Source organism: Hemitrygon akajei, chromosome 5 (genome assembly GCF_048418815.1).
Source record: "Hemitrygon akajei chromosome 5, sHemAka1.3, whole genome shotgun sequence".
Taxonomy (NCBI): Eukaryota; Metazoa; Chordata; class Chondrichthyes; order Myliobatiformes; family Dasyatidae; genus Hemitrygon; species Hemitrygon akajei.
This window is the reverse complement of record NC_133128.1, coordinates 50,634,241-50,658,689: the sequence shown is the minus strand read 5'-3', so window position 1 is coordinate 50,658,689 and position 24,449 is coordinate 50,634,241. Positions and strand designations below refer to the sequence as shown.

General features: G+C 42.3%; 1 pseudogene; it reads left to right on the top strand.

Moving 5' to 3' along the window:
- Positions 1-17,740, top strand: part of LOC140727206 (myosin-9-like) — a 49,391-nt pseudogene extending 31,651 nt beyond the window's left edge.
- The last annotated feature ends 6,709 nt before the right edge of the window (positions 17,741-24,449 follow it).

Below are 24,449 nucleotides of genomic sequence, written 5' to 3'. Positions count from 1 at the left end.
CAACATGGTCACAGCCCTGTTTTCAGTGCAGTTGCTCTAATTAAAGGGCTAATCCCCTAATTGAAGCTTCCCTCAAAAGTCAGCTGCAGAAAATTCTGGAAGCTGCCCAAACACTCAGGCAGTTGGTGCAAGTTGACAGCAACGTTTGGTTCTCTATGTATGATCTAAGTACATAGGAATCCATTCCTATGCACCTGGAACAGAGAACTGAACACAGAACAGTGCTGTACAGGAACAGAGTCGTTTGGTCCTTGATGTTTGTGCTGACCATGATGCCAATTTAAGTTAATACCATCTGCCTGAACGTGATCTAAATCACTCCATTCCTTGTCTGTTCATATTCTTGTCTAAATACCTGCTGAAGTTTTCAATTGTATCTGCTTCTACCACCTCTCCTGGCAACGTTCCAGGCATCGACCACTCAGAATCAGAATCAATTATTATTATCACTGACATACGTTGTGAAATTTGTTTCTTTGCGGCAGCATTACAGTTTATATGAATTGCAATAAGGAATATGCATAATAAAATTAAATAAATAGTGCAAAAAGAGTGCAAAAATTGTGAGATAGCATTCATGGGTTCATCATCTGTTTAGAGATCTGATGGCAGAGGGGAAGTGTTGTTCCTAAAATGTTAAGCATGTGCCTTCAGACTCCTGTACCTCCTCTCTGATGGTGGTGATGAGAAGAGGACATATCGTTTGAGGCTTCGCCTTTTGAAGGTGTCCTCAATAGTGGGGAAACTCTTGCCTGTGATGGAGCTGCCTGAGTTTACAACCCTCTGCAGCGTTTCCCGATCCTGTGCGGTGGCCGCTCTATATGAAGGTGGTGATGCAACCAGCTCTTTCTGTAAGTGACCTGCCTCATAAATCTCCATCATGTTTTCCCCCTCTCACTGTAAATCTACGCCCCTGGTATTTGACATTTCCACCCTTGAATAAAACCCTATTGATGCCTCTCGTAATTATATATACTTGTATCGGGTCACTTTTTCAGCTTCTAATGCTCCAGAAAAAACAATATAAATTTGTCCAAGCTCACATGATAGCTAATACTCCCTAATTCAGCCAACATCCTGGAGAACTTATCATGTACTGTTTCCAAAGCCTCCACTTCATTTTTAGCAACACAGAAAGCAGAATTACACATAATACTCTAAGCATGGCCTAACTAAAGTTTCATAGAGCTGCAACATGGCTCCCAGATTTTTATACCCATTGGCCTGACAGATGACTGAATTAGATGCAAAACTTTGATAACCATTATAAAAATGTAACCAGAATTTATGACTCGAAAATAAGAATCTAATTACATGAACACAAATCCAGATTCACGTATTTCCTCATTGCCACTATTCCCTTTAAGCTGTTACGAATGTGCCACAACTCTGAGGGGCCGAAGGGTACAAAGTAGCCCCCTCCCTTTCGAGAATCGCAAGATCGCTATTAATTCAGGTCTGGGACCCAGGAAATGAGAGAGAGACATGCAGAATCCACAAGGGTTTGGAATGTGTCCTGGCTCCAGAAAGGTGGAACCATTGATAACGGCTATTGTCTCTTGGAGACGGAATTATGTATTGAGTACTGTACTATTCATTGAAGCCCTCAGGGAATGACCAGAGTGGGCTGGTTGAGGGATTGCATCATCCCAACCTGATTGACATCTGAGACCCCGTGAGTAAGGATAAAAGAGGGTCTGGGGGAACAACCCCTTCAGACGCACCAGGAGAAACGTATGAGACCGGTGGGGGCTTGTGTGTGTCCATCCTTGCCCGGATGACGAGTCTTCCACGGAACGGCCTCGCTAAAGGACGAATATGGATCAAGATCGGATAAAGGAAAGTTGGCAAGTTCTATTCTCAAAACCTCTCTCTCTCTCCAACAATTGAAAACCCAGCGGTCCCCAAAAAGCTGCAGCCTGAATGAACTGAGTGACTTTTATATTTCCATCGGACAATACATTATCCCCTAGACAACGATAGAGCTTATTTCTTATTGATTATTATTATACCTGCACTTTTAGATTTAGTATTGACGACGTATATTATCTGTATGTTAGCATTGATATTATTTTTGTGTATTTTTTATCAATAAATACTGTTAAAAATAGTACCATCAGACTTCAACAGACCTCTCTATCTTTGCTGGTAAGTGACCCAGTTATGGGGTTCATAACAACTTGGGAGCTCGTCAGGGATTTGATACTAAATTGGGGGCCAGTGAATCGGGCTTGTAAGTCCAAACTTGGATCTGGTTACGCGGGTAGCCAGACGGGAAACCAGCAAAGATGGACATGGATGAATTTATAGAAAACCCGACTCTGGAGGCGCTAGAGGCGGCCATAAAGTCAGACTTGATAAATATTGCGAAAGGACTAAACCTCGCAGAGGTGAGGTTGTCAATGAAAAAGCGGGAGGTGCGGAGGGCCATAACTCAGTATTATATTGTGAAGAATGTGTTTTCGGCTGAGGTTTGGAAAATATCCCTGAAAAGGTACCAGCTAGTGGGACGGCTCAGTTAGAGTTGGAGAAATTAAGGTTGGAACATGAAATTAAATTAAAGCAGCTGGAAGCAGCTGAAAAGGAAAAGGAAAGAGCTGAGAAAGAGAAAGAAAGGGCCGAGAGAGAAAAAGAAAGGGCTGACAAGCAAAGGGAGCATGTGCTCCAGTTAAAGGAGTTAGAGGTGAAAAGGGAGCATGAAATTCAGTTAAAACAGCTGGAAGCAGCTGAAAAAGAGAGGGAGAGAGCTGAGAAAGAAAAAGAAAGAGACGAGAAGGAGAGGGAGGCAGAGAAACAGAGGCAACATGACTTGGATATGGAGAAGTTAAGGCAAGAGCGAAGAGTTCAAGGGTCAGACCGAGAGGTGCGGTTTAATGTTAGTCGGGAGTTGAGGGTAGTACCTCCGTTCGAGGAGACGGATGTTGTTAGTTATTTCTTGCATTTTGAAAAGGTGGCAGTGAGTCAGAAGTGGCCCAAAGAGCAGTGGATGGCGTTGTTACAAAGTGCGTTAAAAGGGAAGGCACAACGGGCATATGCGGCGTTGTCCATGGAGGAGGAAGAGTCTAAGAATTATGAGAAAGTAAAGGAGGCCATTCTTCAGACCTACGAATTGGTACCTGAAGCGTATAGACAAAAGTTCAGAAATTTAAAAAAAGGGTGGAATCAGACGTATACCGAGTTTGCCTATGAGAAGGGTGTGCTCTTGGATCGTTGGTGTGCAGCAGAAATGGTGGAAGAGGATTTTTGGCGTCTCAGGGAGTTAATTCTGATTGAGGAATTTAAAGGTTGTGTTTCGGAGGATATCCGGATGTATTTGAATGAGAAGCCGAATGAGTCCATTTCCGAATTTGCTAGGTTTGCAGATGAATATGCCCTAACCCACAAGACAAAATTTTCCTCGAATAAAAGTTACCAGAGAGACCGTGGGAACGGTAGAGAAAGCCCGCCAGCTGAGGCAGAGGTCCCGCCGGGAGCTAGTGGTAAGATTGAGGAGGAGAGGCAAGACGGCAGAAGAGTTCCTGGCTTGACCTGTTTTAATTGTGGAAAGGGGGGACATATTGCATCTCGGTGCTTTGCTCCGAGGAAGGAGACAGGAAAATGGAAAGCAGCAGTCCCTATAGGATGTGCCGTGGTGATCAGTAAATCGACAAGAGAGTCCCAGGTAGACAGAGTACGAGAAGGGTCTGAGACATGTATGTCAAATGGAACCATGTCTGTGAGAGAGGGAGACCCACCAGTTCCCGTGCGGATCTGGAGAGACACGGGAGCTGAACTGTCATTGATTAGCAGTAAGGTACTGGATTTTGGTCGCAAGACGGGAATGGTATCTTTGAAAGGAATAGGAAAAGGGACCGAAGTGGTGCCCTTGTATAGGATCATTCTGAATTGTGAGCTGGTATCTGGACCAGTTGAAATAGGGGTGCGATCAGAATTCCTGAGAACTGACGCGGACGTCCTTCTTGGTAACGATTTAGCCGGTGGTAAGGTTTGGTCAGCAATGAAGCTGACGAGCCTGCCTGTGAGTGTTGAGGTCCCGCCCCTAGATTCCAAGATCTATCCCGCATGCACGATCACTCGCAGCATGTCGAGAAAGGCGGCTGAGAAAGAGACCAGTTTAAATCAGGCCAGTATTGATTTGACTGAGACGTTTTTACCGACCCTGTACCACGAGGGTTTAGAGGGTGGAAAAACAGAGAATAGAAAAGTGAAAGAGAGTAAGGGAGAGGAGGTAGACCTGCCCTTAGCGAGGAGAAAATTTATAGAGGCACGAGGTAAAGATGAGAAACAGATAAAGCTGTTAAAAGGTCCAGGGTTGGACATGGATGATCTGTCTGGTTTGGCAGAACTGTATGAAGAAGTTGAAAATTCTAAAGGTGTTCCCGATAATGAAATGAGGGCAGTCCTAGATGAAAAGGATGCCATTACCTTGAAGAAGTCTGCTGGGTTGACAGATGAGGTTGTTTCAGCCCGTGGGGTTGAGTTTACTCTGGAAGGGAGTTGCCCAGAGAGTAGCTGGGAGGATCAGGGGAATTTAGAATTTGAAAAGGGTACAGGTATTGAAAGCCTGGAAGAGGCAAATGTCCCGTTTGAGTGTGTCCAAGATGTGGATGCACGTTGTACTGAACCTAGTAATGGAGCTCAGAAAAAGTCTGAGGTATTTGATTCAGGTGAAAAGGAATGCAGTCCTTGTGGGTCAGATGGACTTGGTTCAGTGAAGAAAGGGTTAACCTTGGTAATAGTGGGAAATGAGAATTCCCAGTTGTTTGTGTTCGAAGGTGTGTTAAAAGTTAGTGAGGAGATAAAAGGTGGTGAGGTGAATCTTATTGAAGGAAAAGGGAAAAGTGTAGTTCCAAAATTGAATGAAGAAAATTTAAAGTCTGGATTGATGTCAGAAGCAGCAACCAGGCTACAGAGACAATGGCTTGGTAACACGGTGCCTGCGAATCAATTACAGGTTGAGTTGGAATGTAAAGGTGCCCCACACGCTATTGTTATTCAAGAGTGTGGTGTGAAAAAGCAGAATTCGAAATGCTGTTTGAACAAAGAGTTTAAACTGAAAACTAATAGCCTGAAGGGTCCAGAAGAGAAAATTAGCAACTTGCTTAAAATTAAAGAATTGTGTGGAAATTTGGAAAATGGTCTAAGTTTGGAGCACCTTGTTGATAAAATAACTCCTATGAAAGGAGCGGGTGAAAGCCTATTTCGCCATGGTGCACAAACTCACCACGTGGGAGTTAACTGGAAAAGGGGCAAGGGTTGATGGGATGCCATTTTTAATAGCAGGATCCGGTTTTAAGGGATTTCGACAAAGCATGTGAATAATAAAGACAACCCCCATGGAAGATTGACTGTTAAGTTTGAAAGTAACAATAAAGATTAGTATTTGCATGAACTTTTGTAGTATGCACATAAGCTAAGATCACAACTCTTTAGTTTTTGTTTGCTGAAGGAAAGAAATAAAAAAAATAGGTGGTTATTAAATTGAAGTTTGATGCTACAAGACTTTAGAAAGGTACAAGATGTTAAGATATTAAAGGAAGTGACAATGTAATCGGTAACTGTTTAGATGCTGAATTGAATGTATAACTGTATTACTCTGTAGTGAAAAAACTTTTTTATTGTGTTAGATTCTAAAATCCTGTAAGACTCGGTATTACTTTGTTTTTACTGATGGTAAAAACGCTTTGAAGAAAGGGGGTGTTATGAATGTGCCACAACTCTGAGGGGCCGAAGGGTACAAAGACACACGCAGAATCCACAAGGGTTTGGAATGTGTCCTGGCCCCCAGAAAGGTGGAACCATTGATAACGGCTATTGTCTCTTGGAGACGGAATTGTGTATTGAGTACTGTACTATTCATTGAAGCCCTCAGGGAATGACCAGAGTGGGCTGGTTGAGGGATTGCATCATCCCAACCTGATTGACATCTGAGACCCCGTGAGTAAGGATAAAAGAGGGTCTGGGGAACAACCCCTTCAGACGCACCAGGAGAAACATATGAGACCGGTGGGGGCTTGTGTGTGTCCATCCTTGCCCGGATGACGAGTCTTCCACGGAACAGCCTTGCTAAAGGACGAATACGGATCAAGATAGGATAAAGGAAAGCTGGCAAGTTCTATTCTCAAAACCTCTCTCTCTCTCCAACAATCGAAAACCCAGCGGTCCCCAAAAAGCTGCAGCCTGAATGAACTGAGTGACTTTTATATTTCCATCGGACAATACATTATCCCCTAGACAACGATAGAGCTTATTTCTTATTGATTATTATTATACCCGCACTTTTAGATTTAGTATTGACGACGTATATTATCTGTATGTTTGCATTGATATTATTTTTGTGTATTTTTTATCAATAAATACTGTTAAAAATAGTACCATCAGACTTCAACGGACCTCTCTATCTTTGCTGGTAAGTGACCCAGTTACGGGGTACGTAACAAAGCTGTGCAGGTCTGTGGCTGCACAGTGGCTAAAATGCTCTCAGGCACATAGCATTTGTTGCCATGCAGCCGGGATTTTCTTTTAGATAACATTTTATTAAAGAGCTGCGCAGTTTCTAGGCCATGCAAAAATTTCCTGCCCAGTGCAATGGTTGGTCCATAGAGCTATAAAAAAATTTGGAGGGAACATTGCCAATTCCCTTTCTCTATCTCATCTGAAGACTACATTTGCTCTGAATACAGGTTGATCACCCTTTATCCAAAATATGAATCTTTTTTTGATCACTGACATCACTGACATGGTACATATTGGTACCAATGACATAGGTAGGAAAAGGGGAAGAGGTCCTGAAAGAAGACTACAGGGAGTTAGGAAGGAAGTTGAAAAGCAGGACCTCAAAGGTAGTAATCTCAGGATAACTGCCTGTGCCATGCAACAGTGAGAATAGGAATAGAATGAGGTGGAGGATAAATGCGTGGCTGAAGGATTGGAGCAGGGGGCAGGGATTCAGATTTCTGGATCACTGGGACCTTTTTGGGGTGGGTTTGACCTGTACAAAAAGGACGGGTTGCACTTGAATCCCGGGGGACCAATATCCTGGCGGGCAGGTTTGATAGAGCTGTTGGGGAGGGTTTAAACTAGTTTGGCAGGGGGGTGGGAATCAGAATGTGAGTGCAGGGATTAAGGTAGAAGGACAAGTGCATGATGCTAAGAGTTCTGAGTTGATGAGGAAGGACAGGCAGGGGACAGAACATAATTGTAGCCAGTTAAAGGGGTTGAAATGTGTCTATTTCAATGCTAGGAGTGTTAGGAACAAGGAGTATGAACTTAGAGCATGGATTAGTATGTGGAACTACGATGTGGCCGTTACTGAAACTTGGTTGGAGGAAGGGCAGGATTGGATGATGCAGGTCCTGGGGTTCAGGTGTTTTAAAAGGAACAGGATGGGAGGTGGAAAAGGTGTGGGGGGGGAGTGGCATTGCTGGTCAGGGATAGTATCACGGCTATAGAAAGGGAGGACGCTGCAGAAGGAGTGTCCACGGAGTCAGTCTGGGTGGAAGTCAGAAATAGGAAGGGATCAATCACTGTGCTGGGAGTAGAACATAGGCTGACAAATAGCCCTCGGGACACCGAGGAGCAGATAAGCAGGCAGATTTTAGAATGGAGCAGGAAATATAGGGTAGTAGTTATGGGTGATTTCAACTTCCCTCAAATTGACTGGCACCTCCTGAGTGCAAGGGGGATAGATGGGGCTGAACTTGTCAGGTGTTTTCAAGAAGGATTCCTGACACAGTAGGTGGGCCAGCCGACGAGAGGAGAGGCTATATTAGATCTAGTTCTGGGTAATGAACCTGGTCAGGTGACAGACCTCTTGGTGGGGGAGCATTTTGGTGAGAGTGACCACAACTCCCTTAGCTTCAGCATAGCTATGGAAAGGGATAAAATCAGATGAAATGGTAAAGTGCTTAACTGGGGAAAGGCTAATTTTGAAGGGATGAGGCAGGAACTAGCGAGAGTAAATTGGAAACAAATGTTCAAAGGGGAAAGCACAGAAGTAATGTGGGAGAAGTTTAGGGACCACTTGAGCTGGGTTCAGGATAGGTTTGTCCCACTGAGGCAAGGAAAAAATGGTAGGAAAAGGGAACCGTGGCTGACGAAACATGTGAGGCAACTCGTCAAGAGGAAAAAGGAAGCATATGTTAGATATAAGAAGCCGGAAGCAGGAGGGGCCAATGAGAAATATAGGGTAGCCAGGAAGGAGCTAAAGAAAAGATTTAGGAGAGCTCGAAGGGGGCATGAGAAGGCCTTGGCATGTAAGATTAAGGAGAACCCCAAGGTGTTCTATGCGTATGTGAAGAATAGGAGGATGACGAGAACGAAGGTTAAATGACAAGAATGAAGGCTAAAGAATAAAAAGGGCAACATGTGCCTGGAGGTGGAGGAGGTTGGGGAGGTCCTAAATGAATACTTTGCTTCAGTATTCACAACAGAAAAGGATCTTGATCAGGATGAGGTCGAAGTAGAGCGGGCCTGTGTGCTGGACAATGTGGAGATTAGGGAAGAAGTAGTGCTGGATCTTCTTAAAAACATTAAAATTGATAAAACCCCAGGACCGGATATGATACACCCCAGGTTGTTGTGGGAATTGAGAGAAGAGATCACAGGAGCATTAGCCATAATCTTTGAATCCTCTTTGGCTGCAGGGGAAGTGCCGGAAGACTGGAGAATGACAAATGTAGTTCCCTTGTTTAAAAATGGTAATAGGGAGAAACCTGGGAACTATAGATCGGTGAGTCTTATGTCAGTGGTATGCAAACTACTGGAAAGGATTCTTAAGGATAGGATCTACGAGCATTTGGAGAAGTACAGTCTACTCATGGATAGTCAACATGGCTTTGTGAAGGGAAGATTGTGCCTCACGAGCCTGATAGAGTTTTTTGAAGAGGTAACAAAAGAAATTGATGAGGGTAGGGCAGTGGATGTGGTCTACATGGACTTTAGCAAAGTATTTGACAAGGTCCCTCATGAGAGACTCATCCAGAAAGTCATGAGACATGGGATAAGTGGAACCTTGGCTGTTTGGATAAAAAATTGGCTTAAAGGAAGAAAGCAGAGGGTAGTTATGAAAGGAAAGTATTCTGCCTGGAGGTTGGTAACTAGTGGAGTGCCGCAGGGATCTGTCCTGGGACCCCTGCTATTTGTGAATTTTATAAATGACCTGGGTGGAAGGTGGAAGGATGGGTGAGTAAGTTTGCGGATGACACGAAGATTGGAGGAGTTGTGGATGGAGCTATAGGTGTTCGAAGGTTACAAGAGGATATAGACAGGCTGCAGAGTTGGGCAGAAAAATGGCAGATAGAGTTCAATCCGGACAAGTGTGAGGTGATGCATTTTGGAAGGACAAACCAGAAGACTGAGTACAGGATTAATGGTCAGTTACTTAAGAGTGTGGATGAACAAAGTTCAAATCCATACATCCCTCAAGGTCGCTGCACAGGTAGTTAAGAAGGCCTATGGGATGCTAGGTTTCATTAACAGGGGGATTGAGTTCAAGAGTAGAGAGGTCATGTTGCAACTCTACAAATCTCTGGTGAGACCGCACTTAGAGTATTGTGTTCAATTCTGGACACCTCATTATAGGAAGGATGTGGAAGCTATGGAGAGGGTGCAGAGGAGATTTACCAGGATGTTGCCTGGATTGGAGAACAAGTCATATGAAGCAAGGTTAGCAGAGCTGGGACTTTTCTCTTTGGAGCGTAGAAAAATGAGAGGGGACTTGATAGAGGTCTACAAGATTATGAGAGGCATAGATAGGGTGGATAGTCAGTATCTGTTTCCCAGGGCATCAATAGCAAACACCAGAGGGCATATGTACAAAATTAAGGAAGGGAAGTTAGGGGAGACATCAGGGGTAAGTTTTTTTTTACACAGAGGGTTGTGATTGCCTGGAATTTCTTGCCAGGGATGGTGGTGGAGGCTAAAACATTAGGGGTATTTAAGAGCCTCTTGGACAGGTACATGGATGAAAGAAAAATGGAGGGTTATGGGGTAGTGTGGGTTAGTACTTTTTAAGGATTATATGGGTCGGCACAACATGGAGGGATGAAGGGCCTGTACTGTGCTGTAGTGTTCCATGGTACATCACAAGGCACTGGGAAGATTCCCAGGCGATGCACAGGTCTCTGTGCATCACAGACAGTTCTATAGAAGTGACCTCACATATGTAATGAACAGAAGTTATCAAGAAATAGAAAAACACCTCATAAAGCCAAAAATGAATGTTTCAATTGTGTACTGAAGAGTAGATTTATCAGTGTGAACATACACCAGTTAACAGTATGCTGATCATGAAACCAACAAAGATCTATCACAATGAACTGAAAATTGAAGGTAATTGTGAATATTCAGCAGGCTGCTTGCAGAAATTTAAGAAAAGTCATGGTATTAAACTTTTAAAGATTTGTTGTGATAAAACACCTGCTGAACATGAAGCAGCAGAGAAATTCATTCAACAACACACACACAAAGTGCTGGAGGGACTCAGCAGGCCGGGCAGCGTCTACAGTCGACGTTTTGGGCTGAGACCCCTCCTCCAGCATTTTGTGTGTGTTGCTTGGATTTCCAGCATCTGCAGATTTTCTCTTGTTTGTGAGAGAAATTCAATGATGAGCTTGCTAAGATTGTCGCTGTTGAAAATCTAACACACTGAGTGGCTGTATCAGTACACATGTGTGATGAACAAATGTAAGACAAACACAGCTTACTGTTATCACATAAATTCAGAGTTGGGAATAACGGCAATGCTGAACGACCACTGACTATTCACCTGGGTGGCCAACATAGTGATAGCTTTCCCTTTCTAATGGTTCAACATATACATTATTGTTTCATGCTCAAAATTATTAAAAATATTGCATAAAACTACCTTCAGGATATATGTATAGAGGGTTCAGAAAACACAGCCTCAGAGTAGAGGGGCATCCTTTCAGAATGGAGAAGGGGAGGAATTTCTTTTGCCAGAGGGTAGTGAATGTGTGGGATTTTTTTGGCACAGGCAACTGCGGAAGTCAAGTCCTTATGTATATTTAAGATAGAGATTGATAAATTCTTGATCGGTTAGGGCATGGAGGTATATGGAGAGAAGGCAGGAAATTGGGGCTGAAATGAAAATTGGATCAGCCATGATGAAATGGTGGAGGATTCAATGGGCCAAATGGGCTAATTCGGCTCCTATATCTTACGGTCTTATGTATAAGCAGTATACATAATGTAAATAGATTTCGTGTTTAGGTTTAGGTCCCATGCCCAAGGTGTCTCATTATAGATGTGTAAATATTCCAAAATACAAAAAAAACAAAATCTGAAACAAGTCCAGCCTCAAGCATTTCAGGTAAGGGGTGGTCAACCTATAGTCTGTCAATGCTCCAGGCTAGCAATATCACAGGAAGAGATTACCAGGCAGACAGAAGAAAATATTCAATGATAGATTCAGAGCCTACTTGACAACGGGCAACATTCCACTGACTCTTGGGAATCCGTGGTTCATGACTGTTCAAAATGAGATGCATTTGGGATGGCATTGATAACTTCCTGTCTAGCTAAGGAGTAAACATAGAAGATGGAGCATTGCATCCCACAAATTACTCAGTTGACCACCTCTTGTGGAAGAGTGCAGTTCTCACATTGGTAAACCAAAGTGGAAACCTCAGTCCCAAGGAACTGTCAAAGGAGAAGACATTGATTCAAATACATCTACAAGGTAGGTTCCTAGCAAAGTTTTACTACACCCCAGAAACTGCTCAGAAAGGTTCCTTTTAAGTAACACAATAGCAGGCCTTATGATTGCTGTGAAGGTTGGTTCATAAATCATGCAGATTTTCATGAAAATTATTAACATGCATTGCAGACTCTTGGTTGCCACCTCTCAAAACTGTGCTACAGACTAGGGAGTCGGAAGAACAGAAATAAAATTGCAGATCATGGAGTAATTGATTATTTTTTTATTAAAATTCAATTGTGTGGCACAGCAAGTCAAAGATGATTTATTGGGTTCATTCTCTGATGATTCCTGTGTAACACTCCTTGCATGCATACAATGAAAGATATGTTGCCAGAAAATTTGATGGAGCAAATACCACCATGTTGAAACAATGATTCTGATGCCTGGACAGTTCTAGTGGAGTACTGAAGTATCAGGATTAATGATGGTCACCTGTACGCTGTGCAAATCTGCTATCATGAAGGAACAAACGATCCCCCCCCCCACCCCTCATTATATTACAAGCAACTGAGAATGGGAATGGGAATATCAGAAGGAAGGCAGAGAGAGAAAATAACTTCACCTTTTCCCGAGAAATCATCTGTACAGCATCAGCAACCCAATCACGGTCTGCAACAGTCTCAGATCTTATCTTCCCTCTGTCATTGAGCTTCACAGGGTCAGCTTAGCTACTTTGCACACATGAAAACAGTACAAAAATAAAAATCTCCATGACAAATGAATGCAATCCTACTCTATTGCCTATAAAAGCCAATCTAACATCTTGTATATTTCCATAACGCTTGAAATAAAATTAATAAAATGCTAGAAGTACTCCATAGGTAAGGTTGTTCGGTGGAGAGAGAAGATTTAGCATTTGAGATTACTTGAAATGTTACTGGCTTCTGTGCTATATATTTCTGATTCCATCTGAACCACAGAGGATTTAACCGTTTAGACCATAAGACATAGAGCCAGAATTAGGCCATTCAGCCCATTGAATCTGCCCCACCATTCCATCATGGCTGATCCCTGATCCCACTCAATTCCATACACCTGACTTCTCGCCATATCTTTTGATGCCCTGACCAATCAGGAAACTATCAACTTCCGCTTCAAATACACCTACGGACTTGGCCTCTACTGCAGTCTGCGGCAGAGCATTCCACCGATTCACTAAAATAAATTCTTCAGCTCTCAGAAGGAAGTCAGCATTGTTTGAATTTGGATTACTGATGTGTGACAAAATATGTAACATCTCATCCCAGGAATATGAACTGTAGTCCTCCAACATTTGTGCTGCTTGTTATCTGCAGCTGGAGTTAAAAGCATCAAAAATATTTCTACTTCCGTGTGGTATGCGGCATTCATTTTAAAAATTGATACCTGTAATTTCTGCTGGGATTCTTTGATGTCTTGCTTAAATTTATGGCTGGATCAGCTGAAAGTTTGGTGAGAAGGCAGTATGGATTGACAATGAGCAAACTGATAAAAATTGTAAAGGAAGTCTGTGGGTCCTGAAAGAACAAAGTAGTTTGTAGAACTAATCCATGTGCTTTGAAAATCAACAATTCAGCACTTAAATCTCAAGTGATTCTTTCTGAAGAACACGTTATGTGCAGGACTAGAGAGGTCAGTAAATTTAACAAAGTGCATAAAATGATTTAGTTATACGATTCTCATACAAATGCTCAGGAATTATTTTCCTTTTAGACAAAATAAAACAGATTTTTAAAATCTAAACTTTATGCATGATGTTTGTGATATATTTTGCTTTGGATTATTGACAAACCTTTGTGGGTCACATTAATCTGCACCTGCTCGGCCCAGCACAGGATACGGACACAATGCCTAGTGTCAGCTCATTATTACGTTTACTCTCGGTTATTGGTCACCACGGTGGTCCTCCTCTGACACATTGATTCCTGCATTGTTTTAAAGGGATCCCGTAGCTGAAATGGATGAAAGAAATTATTCCACAAATTTTAGGAGCTTACCGGAAACTGTGGCTGATCACAGGGAAGGTGTGGGCATTCCTATTTTAACATTGGTCCACGGAGCCCTTGACCAATGAGGGAAGGGGAGAGCTCAAACTTGCACAAAAGTTCCAGTCAAACAGTCATGGCATTGGAAAGAAGTCCCATTAAAGGGTGATCTCCAGAGGAGAGTTTTAGCTTCTGCATTTTGTTGCCCTTATTTGGATTGGTCTGCTTAAAAAGGTAGTGGAAACACATCTAATAGCAACTTCCAAAATAAAATGGAACATGTAGTTGAAATCCAAAATGGTAGTTCCATCAGCAAGGGGCAGGGCAGTGAAAGAACTAGCACAAACACAAATCAGTAAGTGGATTCCCTTTGTGACTAACCCAACTGCCTTGTCCACCTGAGCACACTGTCATACATTCAGATATTTTAATACTTATTTCATCAAAACGGATGAAAGGAAACCACAGTGAGGTAAAAACACAATGCTGTGGAAAAGCAATCATTTAAAAAAAGCCAATCATTTTCTATTTTCCAGTCAATTTCCTGTTTTTCTTTCTAAAACTGATGGCTTGTGCTGCATTTTGATTTCTCAGGAGAAGTAGTTCTCCAGTATCTTGTCCATTCATCATGGAATAGACAATGAAATAAGGCTTTTTCCAGCACTGGCTATAGAAATGTATCTGTGGAGTTGATCCTCTTCTTTCTACACATGAACACATTTCAATAGGAGCAGAAACCGTGGGAGGCTGTTGACACTTTTGCCCAGTTCTCCAGAATCTGTTTTAGTACTCTGGATAATCCCAGAGGGATATTAAAAAAATCAGTCTCTATTCTAATCAAGGATGGAAGTTCAGCCATGTGAATTATACAAGGGCACTATAATGGATCAACTTAGTACAATTTCCTTGAGGACAATGCGATGGACCCAGAAGTAAAGCAGATATTTTAGAAAGAAATCCAAGATGAGTTATTCAGATAAACAACAAATGCACAAATAGACTTCAAATCACCTACAGTATGTTTGGTGTATTTCACTTAAATCCACTTTTAGTGACTATCTTTCACTGTCATAAGAGTGTATATCACATATTTTCTAAGTCATTATGTATTCTTTGTAAGGTTGAGGAAGTCGTGATAATTGGTTACTAAAAATTTAAAGTCACAGTCGCGATATTTCCTGCAATTGATTTAATACTCTCTACTTCTGTTTAGCATGAAGTTCAGGCACGATCTTTTCCTTCAAAGTGGTAGGTATTACCACTCTAGAATCTCACTTATTGAATCATTTCCTCACTCAACAGCTTCCTGTTACTATGCAACATGGTCTCTGTTCCTTATCTGTCCATCCTTTCAATGCTCCTTCTAACAACAACTCCTCCATTAAAAAAAAGTTTATTGACATGCAGTGTGGAGTAGGCCTTTCCAGCCCTTCAAGCTGTGCCACCGAGCAATTCTCCAACTTAATCCTAGCCTAATCACAGGACGATTTTACAATGACCAATTAACCTACCAACTTGTACGTCTTTGGAACGTGGGAGCAAACCGAGCACCCAGAGGAAACCCACGTGGTCACGGGGAGAACATATAAACTCCTTACAGGCAGTAGTGGGAATTGAACCTGGGTCACTAGTACTGTAAAGTGTTGTGCTAACCCCTATACTACTGTGCCTCCCCCAAATGATTCCAGACACACTTCCAGGAGAGTGCTCACCTACGGCATGAAATATTTAGTCTGCAATCTTACTTCCAGTATCCAAGTTCTCATGTGATAGCAATGGCAGGGCATCAATCATGTACTTAAGACCATAAGGCAAAGGAGCAGAATTAGGCCATTCAGCCCATTGAGTTTGCTCTGCCATTCCATCATGGCTGATCCTGGATCCCATTCAACACCATGCACCTGCCTTCTCGCCATATCCATTAATGCTCTGACCAATCAGGAAACGATCAACTTCCACGTAAATATATGTCTACATGGAACTCTAGTATTATTTGAATAGTCTATTGTGATAAAACAAGTGTCCAGTTTTGTATCCCTGATGCTGTCATGGTCACTTATCTGGAATCTAATGTCACTAATAGTGGCTCATTATCTGCCGCAAAATGTTACAGCAAACAAATTTGAAATGGAGATAGGACATTTGGTTCCTTAAGTCTGTTCTGTCATTTGATAAAATTGTTCATAATCCAGTTTTAACTTCAACTCTGCATTCCTACCTAAATGCTGTAACATTTTGCTGTTTGCTCACTCACTGAGACTATGTCTAAAGATTCAAAGTACATTTATTATCAAAGAATACATAAATCATACATCCTTGTGATTTGTCTGCTTACAGGCAGCCACAAAGCGAGAAACCTGAAAAAAATAAAAACCTAAAAATTTAAAATATTATGACGAACTCCCAATATGCAGAAAAGAGGGGAAAAAATCAGCAAAAAATAGAAACAAGCAACAACAGCATTCTGAACTAAAAAGAGTCCTTAGATCCTAATCTCCAGAGAAGCTTGGAGCCACCTCTGCTTTAAAAAGTATGCAAAGACTCGACTGCTCTGCAAAAAGTGTTATGAAGATCCAGGACAATGAACAGAAAAGGCTGCCTTACCTTTGGTTGAAATTCTAAAGGGGGGAATGATGTAACTGTGGCTGAGTAGGGAAGTCAATGACAGCAAAAAAGCAAGACAGAGGCCATACAATGTAGCAAAAATGAGTGGGAAGCTAGAGCATTGAAAAGAAACAACAGAAAACAACAAAAGCAATGAGGAGAGAAAAGATGAAATATCAAGGTAAGTCAGGTAATATAAGAGAGGATACCAAATTGTTTTTCAGATATATAAAGAGGAAAAGAGTGGGCATTGTACTCCTGGAAAATGACAGTGGAGAAGTAGTAATGGGAGACAAAAATGGCCAATAAACTGAAGTATTTTGCTTTAGTCTTCACTGTAGAAGACACCGGTAACATGCCAGAAATTCAAGGGTGGCATAAGAGAGTGCAGTCGTTGTTACCAAGGAGAAGGTGCTGAGGTAGGTGAAAGGTCTGAAGGTAGACGTCTTCTGGACCAGATGGACCACACTTCAGGGTACTAAAAGAAGTAGATGAAGAGACTACGGTGGCATTAGTCATGATCTTTCAAGAATCACGAGATCCTGGAATGGTTCCAGAGGACTGGAAAATTGCAGATGTCACTTGACTCTTTAAGAAGGGAGGGAAGCAGAAGAAAAGAAATTATAGGCCCATTAGCCTGACTTTTGTGACTGGTACTAAGGACAAGCTTTCAAGGTACTTGGAGCCACATAATAAAACAGGCCGAAGACAGCATGGTTTCCCTGACTGACAAATCTTTTGGAATTCTTTGAGAAAATTACAGGCAAGATAGACAAAGGAGAGTCAGTAGATGTTGTTTACTTGGATTTTCAGAAGACCTTTGACAAATGCAGCACATGAGGCTGCAAACAAGAGCAGGAAAAATACTAGCATGGACACAAGTTTGGCTAACTGGCAGAAAGCAAAGAGTGCAATAAAGAGGACCTTTTCTGGTTGGCTACCAGTGACTAGTGGTGCCCCAAGTGGACTCCCCATATGTGTGGAGTCCACTTCTTTTCACATGATATGTTAATAAGCTTGGAGAGTTCAGGACCAGAGGGCACAACCTCTGAATAGGATATCCCTTTAGAACAGAGATAAGGAGGAATTTCTTTACTGAGGGACTGATGAATCTGTGGAATTCATTGCCATTGTTAGCTGTGGAGGCCAAGTCATTAGGTTGAGGAGATTAGGAGGAGAAAATGGCACCTATTGGCGACTCCTTTGCTTGCATCTTTGGAAATACTCTATTTCCATCTTTAATATCTCTATTTTTCCCTTTTAGGGTTCTTTTGAAGATCCTGACCTGACTTTGGTTATTTGCGGGAATGGGATCCGCTCTTGGGGTCTCACAAATGGCCGCTATTCGATATACCAAGGACGTGCCCTAGAAGACTCGTGCGCCTTCAGAATTCCGGGATTTTGTGGTTCTGGAGGCAGGTGGACTCGTGGTTGGTGCCTGCGCAGTTAATCAGTGTGTCGTGGAAGACGGAAGATCGAAAGCAGCAAGCTGTGTGTCCAGAGACCCGAGTTCTTTGGGCACAGAGCTCGGAAAAAATGATGCAAGAGACTTTTAACATCGTAAATCAGTGAGCTGATTTTTATGTCTTGCCTCTCACTGTGAAATGGGGACACCTCTTTTTCCCTTATTATGGAGAGAGAGGGCCTGTGGTATGTCATATTAACGGGTGAACGAGCATTCTTTGGGGTACTGCAAGTCTGTGTCTTTGCTTGCTTTGATCCACGCTTGAGTGCTCGGTGGTGAGTGCCGATGCTTTTCTTTTGCCGGTGGGGGAGGGGGATCGTTGCTTTCCTGCTCTTACACTTGGGGGGAGCTGGGGGGGCTTTGGGGTTCTATTTAACTGTCATTCATTCTTTGGAGGCATTCCTCTGTATTTGTGGATGGTTGCAAAGAAAAAGAATTTCAGAATGTATATTGTATACATTTCTCTGACATTAAATGTTCCTCTGAAACCTTTGATAGGTTCTTGATTAATAAGGATGTAAGGTTACAGTGAGAAGGCAAGAGAATGATGTTGAGAGTTAAAATAAAACAGCCATGATCGAATGTCATAGCAGACTGAATGGGCTGAATGGCCTAATTCTACTCCTATGCCTTTTGGCTTAAGTGGCTAATCCCTCATTATTAAACAATGACTCATTGCTTTACATTCTCGGAAAAGAGAAAAAAAACACTCTCTCTGTATCCACTGCAAAACACCTGGGGATACAAGTTTAGCTTATTTAACCAGTTCTCGGAAGACAGTCCACTTATCTCAGGTATTAGTCTAGTAAACCTTCTCTGAACTACTACAGATGCATTAACATTTTCCCTAAAAAATGAGACAAATATTGTTCAGAATATTACCAATGTGGCCTCACCAATGAACTGATGTAACTGAAGCAAACCTCCTTACTTTCATATTCTTTATTGCAAGGGGGATTGAACAACATTCTAACTTTTCTACTTACTGCTGTCCCTGCAGACCAGACTTTTGCAAATTATGCTCCAAGATCCTTCTGCACCTCTCATTCTTTATTTTATTTTTCCTGCCAGGTTGAGCAATTTTCACATCTTTTAGCATTATACTGCATTTGCCAGATCTTTGGCAGTCCACTTAACTTACCTACACAAGAAAGCAAATAAACAGGAGCAGACAATTAACTCCTGGAACCGACTCCACCTTTTAATAACATTATGGCTGATCCAGTTTGGCCTCAGCATCACTTTTCCACTCTCTTCCCACAACTCTCAACTTCCTGTAGTTCAAATGTCTGTCAGTTACTGGCTTGAAGTTATTTAATGACTCTGCCATTGAAGTTCTCTGGGATACAGAATTCCAAAGAGTAATGACTGAGAAAAATAACTTTTCCTCATCTGTGTCATAAATGGGCAACTTTTCATTCTGAAACAGAATCTCTTATTTCTTGATGCTCCTGAGAGAGGAAACACCCTGTGAGCACCCATCCTGCTAAGTGCCCTCTGAATTATGACCATATCTCATTCTAGTAAACTCCATTGAATATAGGTCCCAGCTGCTCATCATCTCCTCATAAATGCACACCTTCATACTAGGAGCTCCATAATGAGCTGTACTGCATTGACACAAGGGTATCTTATTTTCAATGTGGACATCAACACAGTATCCAGCTGAGATCTCGACAATGCCCTATAAAGTTCCAGGCTTTTACACTCCTTCCAATAAAGGCCAATATCCTTCCTAATTACTTGCTCCATCGGCACACCAGTGCATTGTGGTTCACCAAGGTCCCAGGTTCTGCAATATTTTATTGTTTCACATCATTTAAACAATAATTTGCTTTTTCATTCACCCTTCCGAAGTGGATAAACACACATTTTCCACATTACACATCCAGCGATTTCTTGCCCTCTCATTTAACCTTATTGCTTCCCTCACTAGTTTATTTCCTCCTCACAAGTTGCTAACCCAGCTATATCTTTATCATTGGCAAGAGTATAATAATATAATTGGTTCTTCCATGAATTTTGCTGGTATGGACTGTAAAAGTTGAGGCCTCAGCACTGAATCTTGTGGTAGCTAATCAGAAAATAAATCATTTATCCTAATTCTGTTTTCTGTTAGCTAGCCAATCAGCAATCTATATATATTACCATGTTTTTACCTTGTGCCGTAAACTTTTTAGTGGTTCTTTATTGCATGCTATGAGTAAATCGAAAAACACTGCATCAACACTATTTCCCCAAAATCTAACCTTTTGTTACATTTTCAAAAATCTGCAGCAATTTGGTCAAACCTTACAAAGAAACACACTGATTCTGTTAACATGTTTAAATATTCTGTCATTATCTCCGAATAATGCATTCCAATATTTTTCCCAACATCAAATGTTGGGCTGTGTGGATCTATTTCCTTTTTTCTTTAACAGTGGGATTGTGTTACAGCGAGCTGAAACAGCCGATGCCTTATTGGTCAGCTGACAACCAATCCCAGGCTGACTTCCACTGATTGGTCAACATCTCAAATGTTCTGAGGTAAACTGTTTTAATAGTCATTATTTGGGATGTACAGTTGTGGTTTCTGTAGCTGTGTGGTTTACTGAATAAAGGTTTATTCCATGTCTATATTTGTTCTTTCTCTTGGTTTCTGGTCTCATCAGTAGTAATAGATGTCAAATGTGGGAATCCTGGGAATCTTCCAGCCTGCGCCAGGTGCACCAAGATGCAGCTCCCGAGAGACCATGTTAGGGATCTGGGGCTGCAGCTTGATGACCTACAGCTTATCAGGGAAAGTGAGCAGGGGATAGATAGGAGCTTTAGGGAGTCAGTCACCCCAAGGTTGCAGGAGTTAGACAAGTGGGTGACTGTCAAGGAAGGGAAGGGAAGAGCTCCGATAGCAGGGAGCACCCCTGTGGCCATCCCCCTCAGGAATCATTATCTCGTTTTTGTTGCAGTTAAGGGGCGGGACCTGACAGAGGAGGACCATGGTGATCGGGTTTCTGGCAGAGCCTGGTTCCAAGATGCAGAAGGGAGAGAAGAAAATGAGGAATTTGGTAGTCATAGGGGATTCCATAGTGAGAGGAACAGACAGGAAGTTCTGTCAGCCTGATAGAGATACCCGCATGCTCCCAGGTGCCAGGGTACGGGATGTCTCGGATCGGGTGCAGAGTATTCTGAAGGGAGAGGGTGAACAGCCAGAAGTCTTGGTACACGTTGGTACCAATGACATGGGTAGAAAAAGGGAGGAGGTCCTGAAGAGAGAATTCAGGGTGTTGGGTAGGAAGCTGAAAAGCAGAACATCCAGGGTAGTAATCTCATAATTACAGCCTGTGCCACGTGCTAGTGAGTGGAAGAATAGCATGATCAGGCATATTAATGTGTGACTGAGAGACTGGTGTAGGGGGCAGGGCTTCAGATTCCTGGGTCATTGGGACCTCTTCTGGGGGAGGTACAACCTGTACAAAAAGGACGGGTTACACCTGAACCCAAAGGGGTCCAATATTCTAGCAGGCAGGTTTATTAGAGCTGTTAGGGAGGGTTTAAACTAATTTGGCAGGGGGGATGGGGACCGGAGTGATAGGGCTGAGGAACGGGAAAACAGAAATATATCAAAGATAGCGTGCAACAGATGATAGAAAGGACAGGCAGGAGAGGAGGCATAATCACAGCCAGTGGGATGAGTTACAGGGTAATAGAGGCCTGGTGCAGTTAAAACAGAAAGCAACAAATTCTGGACTGGAAGTGTTATATTTGAATGCACGCAGCATAAGAAATAAAATGGGACGATCTTGAAATTCAGCTACAGATTGGCAAGTATGACATTGTGGCCATCTCTGAATCTTGGCTAAAGGATGGCTGCCATTGGGAGCTGAACATCCAAGGATATACAGTGTATCAAACATGGGTTAGTAGGCAGAGGGGGTGGTGTGGCCCTGTGTATAAGAAATAATATTAAATCATTAGAAAGGGATGACATAGGATCGGAAGGTGTAGAGTCTCTATGGGTTGAGTTAAGAAATGGCAAGGGTAAAAGGACCCCAATGGCAGTTGTATACAGGCCTCCAAACAGCAGCCAGGATGTGGATTACAAATTACAGCAAGGGATAGAAAAGGCTTGTCAGAAGGGCAAGGTCATGATAATCACTGGGGATTTTAACATGAAAGTGGATTGGGAAAACCAGGTCAGTAGTGGACCTCAAGTGACAGAATTTGTCTAAGAGATGGCTTTTTAGAATAGCTTGTTGTTGAGCCCACTAGGGGATCGGCTGTGCTGGATTAGCTGTGCAATGATCCGGGGGTGATGACAGAGTTTAAGGTTAAGGAACCCTTAGGGAACAGTGATCACAATATGATCGAGTTCACTTTGAAATTTGAGAAGGAGAAACTAAATTCCAATGTGTCGGTATTTCAGTGGAATAAAGGAAATTACAATGGCATGAGAGGGAAAATGGCCAAGGTTGAATGGAAAGGGACACTAGCAGGAAGGACAGCAGAGCAGCAATGGCTGGAGTTTCTGCGAAAAATGAAGGAAGTGCAAGACAGATATATTCCAAATAAGAAGAAATTTTTGAATGGAAGAGTGATACTACTGTGGCTGACAAGTGAAGTCACTGCCAAAGTAAAAGCAAAAGAGAGGGCATACAAGGAAGCTAAAGTTAATGGAAGATAAAGGATAGGGAAACTTTTAAAAACTTGCAGAAGGAAACTAAGAAGGTCATTAGGAAGAAAAAGATGAATTGTGAAAGGGAGCTGGCGACTAATATCAAAGAAGATGCTAAAAGATTTTTATGTATATAAAGGATAAAAGAGAGTTAAGGGTAGATATAGGACCAATAGAAATTTATGCTGGAGATATTGTAATGAGAGACACAGAGATGACAGAGGAACTGAATGCGTATTTTGCATCAGTCTTCACAGTGGAAGACATCTACAGTATACCGGACATTCAAGAGTGCCAGTGAAGTGAAGATTGTGCAGTGAAAATTACAACTGAGAAGGTTCTCAGGAAGCCTAGTGGTCTGAGGATGGATCAATCTCCTGGACCTGATGGAATGCACCCTCAGGTACTGAAAGAAGTAACTGGAGAGATTGCAGAGGCGTTATCAATAATCTTTCAAGAATTGATAGATTCTGGCATCGTACCAGATGACTGGAAAATTGCAAATGTTACTCCACTATTTAAGAAGGGTGGGAGGCAGCAGAAAGGAAACTATAGACCTGTTAGCCTGACATCAGTGGTTGGAAAGTTGTTGGAATTGATAGTTAGGGCTGAGATTATGGAGTATCTGGAGGCACATGACAAGATAGGCCAAAGTCAGCATGGTTTCCTGAAAGGAAAATCCTGCCTGACTAACCTATTGCAATTCTTTGAGGAAATTACAAGCATTGTAGACAAAGGAGATGCAGTAGATGTGGTGTACTTGGATTTTCAGAAAGCCTTTGACTAGGGGCCGTACATGAGGCTGCTTAGCAAGGTAAGAGCCCATGGAATTACAGGGAAGTTACTAGCATGGGTGGAGCATTGGCTGATCAACAGAAAACAGAGAGTGGGAATAAAGGGATCCTATTCTGGCTGGCTGCCGGTTACCAGTGGAGTTCCACAGGGGTCGGTGTTGGGCCCGCTGCTTTTTACGATGTATGTCAATGATTTGGACTATGGGATTAATGGATTTATGGCTAAATTTGCCAATGATACAATAGGAGCAGGTACGGTTGAGGAAACAGAGAATCTGTAGAGAGAATTAGATAGTTTAGGGGAATGGGCAAAGAAGTGGCAAATGAAATACAATGTTGGAAAGTGTATGGTCATGCACTTGGGTGGAAGAAATAAACGGGCAGACTATTATTTTGATGGGGAGAGAATTAAAAATGCAGAGATGCAAAGGGACTTGGGAGTTCTTGTGCAGGATACCATAAAGGTTAACCTCCAGGTTGAGTCGGTGGTGAAGAAGGCGAATGCAATGTTGGCATTCATTTCTAGAGGTATAGAATATGACAGCAGGGATGTGATGTTGAGGCTCTATAAGGCATTCGTGAGACCACACTTGGGAGTATTGTGTGCAATTTTGGGATCCTGAGTTTATCCAGCTTGTTTGTACCTGTTGATTTGACCACAGCATCTGCAGTGTACTTTGTGTTTGACAAAGCCATGCTGACTATTGCTAATCATATTATGCTTCTCCTGCCTCTCAGGATCTTCTCCATCAAATTACCAACCACTGAAGTAGTTCATAAACACTCCTGCAATCTTCTTCCCTTTTATTTTATCCTCCCTTTTCCAGACTGTTGAATTCACCCAACCATCTCCTATCTAGTTTAAAGCCCTATCCACAGCCCTAGTTATGCAATTTGCCAGCACCCTGATCCAAGCATGGTTCAGATGGAGTCTGGTCCCTCCTCATCCAATACTGGTACCAATGTCCCACAAATTCAAATCCACTTCTCCCAGACCAATCTTTGAGCCATACATCTAGTTCTCTTACACAATTAACTCTGTGCCAATTTGCATGTGGCTCAGTTAACACTCCAGAGATTATTACTTTTTAGGTATGCATTTTAATTTAGCCCCTAGCTACTCAAATTCCCTCAGCAGAACCTCCTTCCTTGTTCTTCCTACGTCCAAGTTCCTCTGCAAGTCAGGTAAGGCGTCCTGAACCTGGGCACCAGGCAGAGAACACATCCTTCAAGACTCTTGATCCTT